The sequence below is a fragment of the Alligator sinensis genome, unplaced genomic scaffold, assembly GCF_000455745.1.
Source record: "Alligator sinensis unplaced genomic scaffold, ASM45574v1 scaffold124_1, whole genome shotgun sequence".
Taxonomy (NCBI): Eukaryota; Metazoa; Chordata; order Crocodylia; family Alligatoridae; genus Alligator; species Alligator sinensis.
In genome coordinates this window covers 742,132-749,292 of record NW_005842020.1, presented here as the reverse complement: position 1 = coordinate 749,292, position 7,161 = coordinate 742,132, and the positions used below count along the sequence as shown (strand labels likewise).

The 7,161-nt window shown below is 45.2% G+C and overlaps 1 long non-coding RNA gene across 1 annotated transcript in view; it reads right to left on the bottom strand.

Moving 5' to 3' along the window:
• Window positions 1–2,194: 2,194 nt before the first annotated feature.
• The window catches only part of LOC102379671, a 24,751-nt gene continuing 19,784 nt past the window's right edge, over window positions 2,195–7,161 (bottom strand). The window contains exon 3 of the long non-coding RNA XR_323654.2: window positions 2,195–2,317. This is a non-coding gene — a long non-coding RNA (uncharacterized LOC102379671). The remainder of the gene's footprint in view (window positions 2,318–7,161) is intronic.

The window sequence follows — 7,161 nt, the reverse complement described above, 5'->3', positions numbered from 1 at the left end:
CAGCCAATTCGCCACCCACCGGACTGTGTAGTCATCCAAGTCACAGCCTCTTAACTTGTTCACCGGTATGGGGTGGGATACCATATCAAAGGACTTCCTGAAGTCTAAGTAGTTCCTGCAAGACTAGTAAGTTTCTTGCCTTCCATGGTGCTGAGCAAAAGCTCACTATAGCTTTCCATATTCTCCCTCAATTCATCTTTCAGGCCCCAGCCCACACGCCACAAAAAAGTTCTTTTAGCGTGAGCTGTTTCTTAGTACCGAGTTGCTATAGGTATTTCTCTACCTCCCCCCAGACATGCCACATGCTTTCTTGGTTGCAACATGTTTGTCTGGAGCATTCAGTTCTTTTCCACAGTCTTTAACTGCAATGGAGCACCTGTACCAATACAGTCCAATGTGCTAGCAGCCAACCAAAGTCATGGCGCTGCTTCTGTAAGCTTTTGCCAAAAAGCCCCTTCCAAACTGCTGATTCAAAATTTTTACAATCTTTTCATACATTGGCAGCATTGTCCAGGATCAGAACCATGAGACTGATCTTTTACATACATTATATTTATGTAATAATGACCCTGCATAGTACTGAACAAACCTAGCTCATTCAGTGCCCCCTTTTATCCTTTTGGCATCAGAGACTGACATACATAGTATAAACAAACAAACAAACAAACAAACAAACCCACACATTTGGGAAGCCCTATCCTCCCTTCAATTCTTCCTTGTATAACATTATTCTCCTAAGCCTTTCCCATTTGGCTTTTCAAAAGAACACCATCAGTTCCCACCGATTCCTGCATGTGGTGGTCCATGATGGCAGAATGGACAAATGAAATAAAGGCAATGGTATTCCTAAACATACTCTATGCAGGTATGGAGTCTGATTAGGAATACCATTGCCTTCATTTCATTTGCCCATTCTGCCATTGACAGCTTGTGGTTGTACCAGCTTCCCAGTTTGTTTCACCTTCTCTTTCACCTCTTCCTAGGCTGCTTTGCCTGTCAGTCATACATCCACCTCCATTCCCAATGTCTTGATTTGTTCCATTGTGACCTCTAACCCCAGTTTTCCCATTCCTTCCATCTTCCCCACTTTAAGGCACATACTTTTTTGTACACTGTTTTGTCCTAACATCTGTCTGTTCATTTGTATCTTATTGCCCATTCTAGACTTGCTGTTTCTTGCTGGGATACAAATATTGTTCATGTGCAATATGCATTTTGCTTGTTTGCCCTTTCCTCCAGAGATTGGCACACCCTTAATCACATGATCTGTCCTGAACATCTTCAGAAAGAGCTCACTGGCAAAGATGAATAGGAGTGGTGACAGGGGGCACCCATGTCTCTTTCCTTGACTTCCTCTGTGAGATGATCATTCACTTCCCACCTACATTGCATATAAAGTCTTGGCCTGACTTAGAAACTTTGGTGAGGCCCCTCCCCTCCCCCACTTCTTGTTCAGAGTGCCAAACAGAAACTCATCCTCCACCCAACCATACACTTTTTCAAACTTGAGATTCAGGAGTGTCACATTCAGTCTTTCTTCTTGATAAGTACCAAATCATCTCTCTTAATAGCAGCTGTGCAGTCCCTGGCAGAGTAGTAACTACAGCACTAGCCTGGCTACTGCGGGCCACCTTTCCCACATTTTTTAAAATGCATTTGTTAATTTCTGGGCCTGTACCTTATAATCTAGGTCAAGTAAGATGGTTCGTCTCAAGCTCTCTAGCTTTTACTGCTCTTTCTTGTACAATAGTGCTATTATTCCTATGTTCCTACCTGTCCCAATCGTTCTGTCTCCAGATACTTCTGGAACACTAAGCCCAGATCTGTTAACAGTATGTTCCTGAAATTCTTGTAAAATTCCTGGGGCCTTCCCCATCTTGAAAGTTTCAAGTTACCTCCCATAGTTCTTTCAATGTTTACACATTCTCTAGCTGATGCCTGCCACTTGCCTCTAGGCTGGCCTCTAACCCCACTAAAAAGGAGTCAAGGACTCTATGATGCAACACCTGACTGGAGTATAATTTTTGGTTAAAACTCCTTCACCATGCTTAAGTATCTCTTCTTTGTTAACTGTATTCCCTTCTCATCCCACAGTGCCAAAATTCTCCCCTGCTCCTTTCCCCACTCAGGTGGCTTTAGCAAGGAAGATGTTTCTCTGTCCTTTATCTCTAAACCATTACTTCAATAGGTTGTCCCCGTCTTCATTCTTCCGTTACTGGGAATCACTTCTCCACCAGTCATAGAAGACATTGCAGTCTCCATTGAAATCTCATAAATCTCTTCTTCTTTTCCTAGTCCCTTCTTTTCCCCCCAAACACTGAAAAAAAAAAAAAAGGCTTATGTTCTTTCTTTAAACATTTACCTATCATTTCACTCTGCTTGTATATATTCCTTGCAAAGCTCCCTATTCTTCATAGTGGCTTCTATACCTTGTCCACATTCTCCACACTCTTGCAGTGCCTTGATAGGCAAAAAAGGATATCCTTCTCTTCAATAAAGTTCATACACGTCTTAATTGTGACTACTCTCTCAGGTGTCCGGGAGAGCCCCCAAAATCAAAATGTGTCAGGATGGGGTCTTCCTTACATTCTTTGTAATCTCCCAGAAATTTCAGTATGCTGCCTTGTCCCTAAATGTTCCCTTGCAGTCCAAATGGCTCACCAACTGGATAAGGCAATTCATACTAACCAATTCATAGTGGTTAAAATATAGGAAGAGCATGGGGAAGGAGACGTAACTGTAGGAGTCTATTACAGACCTCCCAACTAAGAGGAAGAGCTGGACTGAGAATTTAGTAGGATACTGGCTGAGGATGCATGCTTCCAGTGCTTGGTTGTCATGGGGAACTTCAGCCTCCTCAACATCTTATGTGAAGAGCACATAGCCAAATCTGACTGGTTGCGTAGCTTCCTTACTTGCATTAATGACCTCTACTGAACACAAGTGCTCCACAGACCAACTAGGGGAAAGGCACTGCTGGTCTGATTCTGGCTAAAGGGGATGATCTGGTGAGCAATCTGAAGGTTGAAGGGAAATTTGGTGACAGTGACCATGAACTGATCACTGGGTGTCCAACATAGGGTGGAAGAGTGTCTCAGTAAAACAGAAGTTCTCAACTTTGGGAAGGCTGACTTTCAAAAACAAAAAAAAACACTCAGGAAACTGGTCAACCAAGCACTCGGAGACCATGGCCCCTTAGAAATGGGAGCCCATGAGGAATGGTTGTTCCTTAAGAATACAATCCTTGAAGCAAAAGGAAAGTACATTCCATCATGAAGGAAGTGCAGTCAGCAGGCCAGGTGCCCCCTTGGCTCAATAGAGAACTTTTGGACCTTCTAAAGCTAAAAAGGGAAGTGTACACAAAATGGAAAATGTGAGTCATCACCAAGGAGGATGAGACAGTACTAACCCGCACTTGTAGAGAACATACCAGAAACTTCAAGGCAAACACCAAACTCAGACTAGCTACGGGAATCAAGGAAAACAAGAAGTTTTTTTCTTCAGATATGTGGGAAGTCAGAGGAAGAACAAAAGCAACATTGGACCCCAGCTAAATCAAATGGGGCAGCTGACATCTGACACTCAGGAAAAAGTGAATCTCCTAAACAATTACATTGTATCAGTCTTCCACCCATCCAAAGGGGTCACTCTGTCAGATAGGATGCAAAGAATCCAGGGGGGTGGGAGACAGGACCACAATTGATGTAGATCAAGCGAGGGAACACCGAGAGACTTGACATCCACTAGTCCGTGGGTTCGGACAGTACGCACCCAAGAGTCCTGAAAGAGCTGGTGGACATCATAGCACACCCTATGGCAAAGATATTTGAGAACTTGTGGCATTTGGGAGAGGATTAGAAAAGAGTCAGTCTGATCCCAGTCTTCAAGAAAGGAAGACCCAAGGATTTACAGACCAATCAATCAGTCTGACATCCATTCCTGGAAAGATCCTGGAGAAAAATCAAAGGTTCCATCAGCAGCAGGTTAATGGAAGGCAACTTTCTGAATGCCAGTCAACATGTCTTTGTTGCTGGAAGGTCTTGCCTGACCAACCCGGTCTCCTTGTATGACCAGGTGACACATTGCCTGGACAAGGGAAACAAGGTTGATGTCATACATCTGGATTTCAAGAAGGCCTTTGACTTTGTCTCCCATGATGTCCTCATGGCCAAGCTGGAAAACTATGGCCTTTACCATCTCAGTCTGTTAGCTAGGGTACTGGCTCTGGGGTCACACCCAAAGAGTACTGGTTGATGAGAGCAAATCAACATGGTGCAAGCTGACTAGTGGTCCCCCTCAGGGCTCAGTACTTGGGCCAGTACTCTTGAACAGTTTAATTAATGATCTGGATTCAGGCATCAGATGCAGACTGGCAAAGTTTGCGGATGACACTGAACTATGGCGGAAGGTGGTCACACTGGAGAATGGGTTGGGGATACAGGCTGACCTGGACAGTCTCATAAGGTCAGTGGACTAAAACCACTCTTTTGGTGAAAACCAATCCTTTGAACAAAAGGAGGTTTCTCACCTTCGATATCATTACTGTTGCATAAAGGACAGCCAAAGCTCTGTTATCTGGCATCCCTTGGGAATGGGGGATGCTGGTTAATCAAATATGCACTGTCTGGAGCACACCCTGGCATCAGTGTGCTGGGGGACAGGGAGAGGGGCCACGTGCAGGCTGCTTTGCCCCAGGCCATGAGCCAAAGAAGTGAAGAAGTGAATTGAAAAAATAAATAAATAAAAGAACTTGGCTCTCAGCCAGAAACCAGAAGTGGGACTTCCGGTTTTGCTTTTGCGGTACCCCTCAGATGCCAGTTAGTGAAGCTTTTCAGTCGAGTGTGTCAGATAACATGGCTTTTGCTTCAGCATGGTACTCTGTGTCTCTAGTCCTTTGGGCATTAACCCGTACAACACTGTGACAGGACAGTGAGTACTGTTATAAGAAGCCCAAAGCACAACAGAGGCAGAACAACTTACTGCTGAGGCAAGTACAGACAGAGGCAGAGCCAGGCAGAAGGTCCTGAATTTTAATTAGGGAGACCATCTGGGGGAGCCACCAGGGCAACAAATTGGATGTCACACTGGACTGCACAGCTGATCTTCCTGGAAATTAAAGCTAGGACAGACCAACAGTTAGTTTCCTAGAGAGGAGAGTGGCACAATAGGAGGCATGTGGGTGTGGCACAATTTGTCCCAAAGTGCATGTTCAGGCATGTCCACTGAGGCAAAAAGCCCAGGCTCAAATTTGTGTGGCTTCTATTTGAGCTGCTGCAAATGCACATGCCTCCATGTATTGATGCACCCCGAGAGGCATGTTTATGCCCTCAACATTTCCTATCGACTAGCTATTGGAAGATGTGTGCTGTGGAGGTTGGGTTCCCATTCATAAGTGTTTCTGTCAACAAACTAAGCAGAAGGCAATAGCACCTAACACCGGGCTTTGGATACTACTGTGGGAACTAGGCATCCAAGTCCTTTATGGCATTAGGCTCACAGCATAAATATTCAGTTAGTTATTTTTGGTAAAACTTCACAGAAAACTAGAGGACCTACAGCCACCATGGGTAACATGCTTAAACTTTTATTTTTAAACTATTTTGTATTCCTAGGACAATCTCACATTTTAGACATGATCCTGAAAGCTGGTCTGCATAGGTAGAGCCCTCACTATGCTGGTTTATATGTATCCTCATCATGACTTTATTTGGGGAGCAGAACTAAACTTCCAGCATTCAGGGATAAAGTTCCCTGGCTCAGGTAATAAAAATAGAAACCATCTCCATAAAATACTCAAGTATTTGTTAACTTCAGCCACCTGAGCTGTCACACTTAAGCCAAATGAAATGTTTCAGAAGCTTAAAATTCAGCTTATACTTAAGTATCTTACTAGCCTGGTGTTTTTACAGAGGTGAGGACATCACTCTAGAAAGGAATGCAGGACAAGTTTCATAGTAGCTAGGGTCAGGAGGGACCTGAACAGATCATCTAGCCTGACCCCCTGCCACAGGCAGGAATGAATGCTGGGTTCACCAGACCCCAGACAGGAGATTGTCCAACCTCCTCTTGAATTTGCCCAAGGTAGAGGTGAGAACCACCTCCCTGGGAAGTTGGTTCCAGATTTTGGTCACCCTAACTGTAAAATATTACTTTGTGATCTCTAACCTAAACCTGTTCTCCATCAGCTTATTACCATTGTTCCTTGTCACCCCTGGTGGTGCTGGGAGAAAAGGGCTCTGCCTATTTGCTGTTGATCTCCCCTGATGAGTTTGTAGGCAGCCACCAGGTCCCTCCTCAGCCTCTTCTTGCTGAGGCTGAAAAGGTTCAGGTCCCTCAGTCTCTCCTAGTAGGGCCTGTCCTGCTGCCCTCTCACCAAGCGGGTGGCCCTCCTCTGAACCTTCTCCAGGCTAGCCACATCCCTTTTGAAGGGCAGTGCCCAGTACCGGATGCAGTACTCCACGCATAGAGGGGGAGGATCACCTCTCTGGACCGGCTTGAGATGCACCTTTGGATGCATGACAAGGTATGGCTGGCCTGGCTGGCTGTGGTCTGGCATTGGTGGCTCATGTTCATCTTGGAGTCAATAATGACTGAGATCCCTTTCCGCCTCTGTGCTTTCAAGAAGGGAACTCCCCAGCTTGTATGTATGCTCTGGATTCCTTTCCCCAAGGTGCAGCACTCTGCATTTGTCTACATTGAACCCCATCCTATTCTCATCTGCCCACTTTTGTAGTCTGTCTAAATCTAGTTGCAGCCTCTCTCTCCCTTCAAGCGTGTCCACCTCACCCCACATCTTAGTGTCATCAGCAAACTTGGACAGCATGAGTTCCACCCCCTTGTCCAAATTACTGATGAAGATGTTAAACAGTTCAGGCCTGAGGACTGAGCCCTGGGGTACCTCACTACTCACATCTCACCAGGTTGAGTACAACCCATCCACCACTACTCTCTGGGTGTGCCCATCAGCCAATTTTTTACCCATCCAACTGTGTAGGAATCAATGCCATAGTCGCTTAATTTGTTGATGAGGATGGAGTGAGAGAGAGTGTCAAAGGCCTTCTTGAAGTCTAGAAAGACTACGTCCACGGCAACACCATCATCCAAGGATTTAGTTACCTGGTCATAAAAGGCAACCAGGTTGGTCAGGCAGGACCTGCCTTT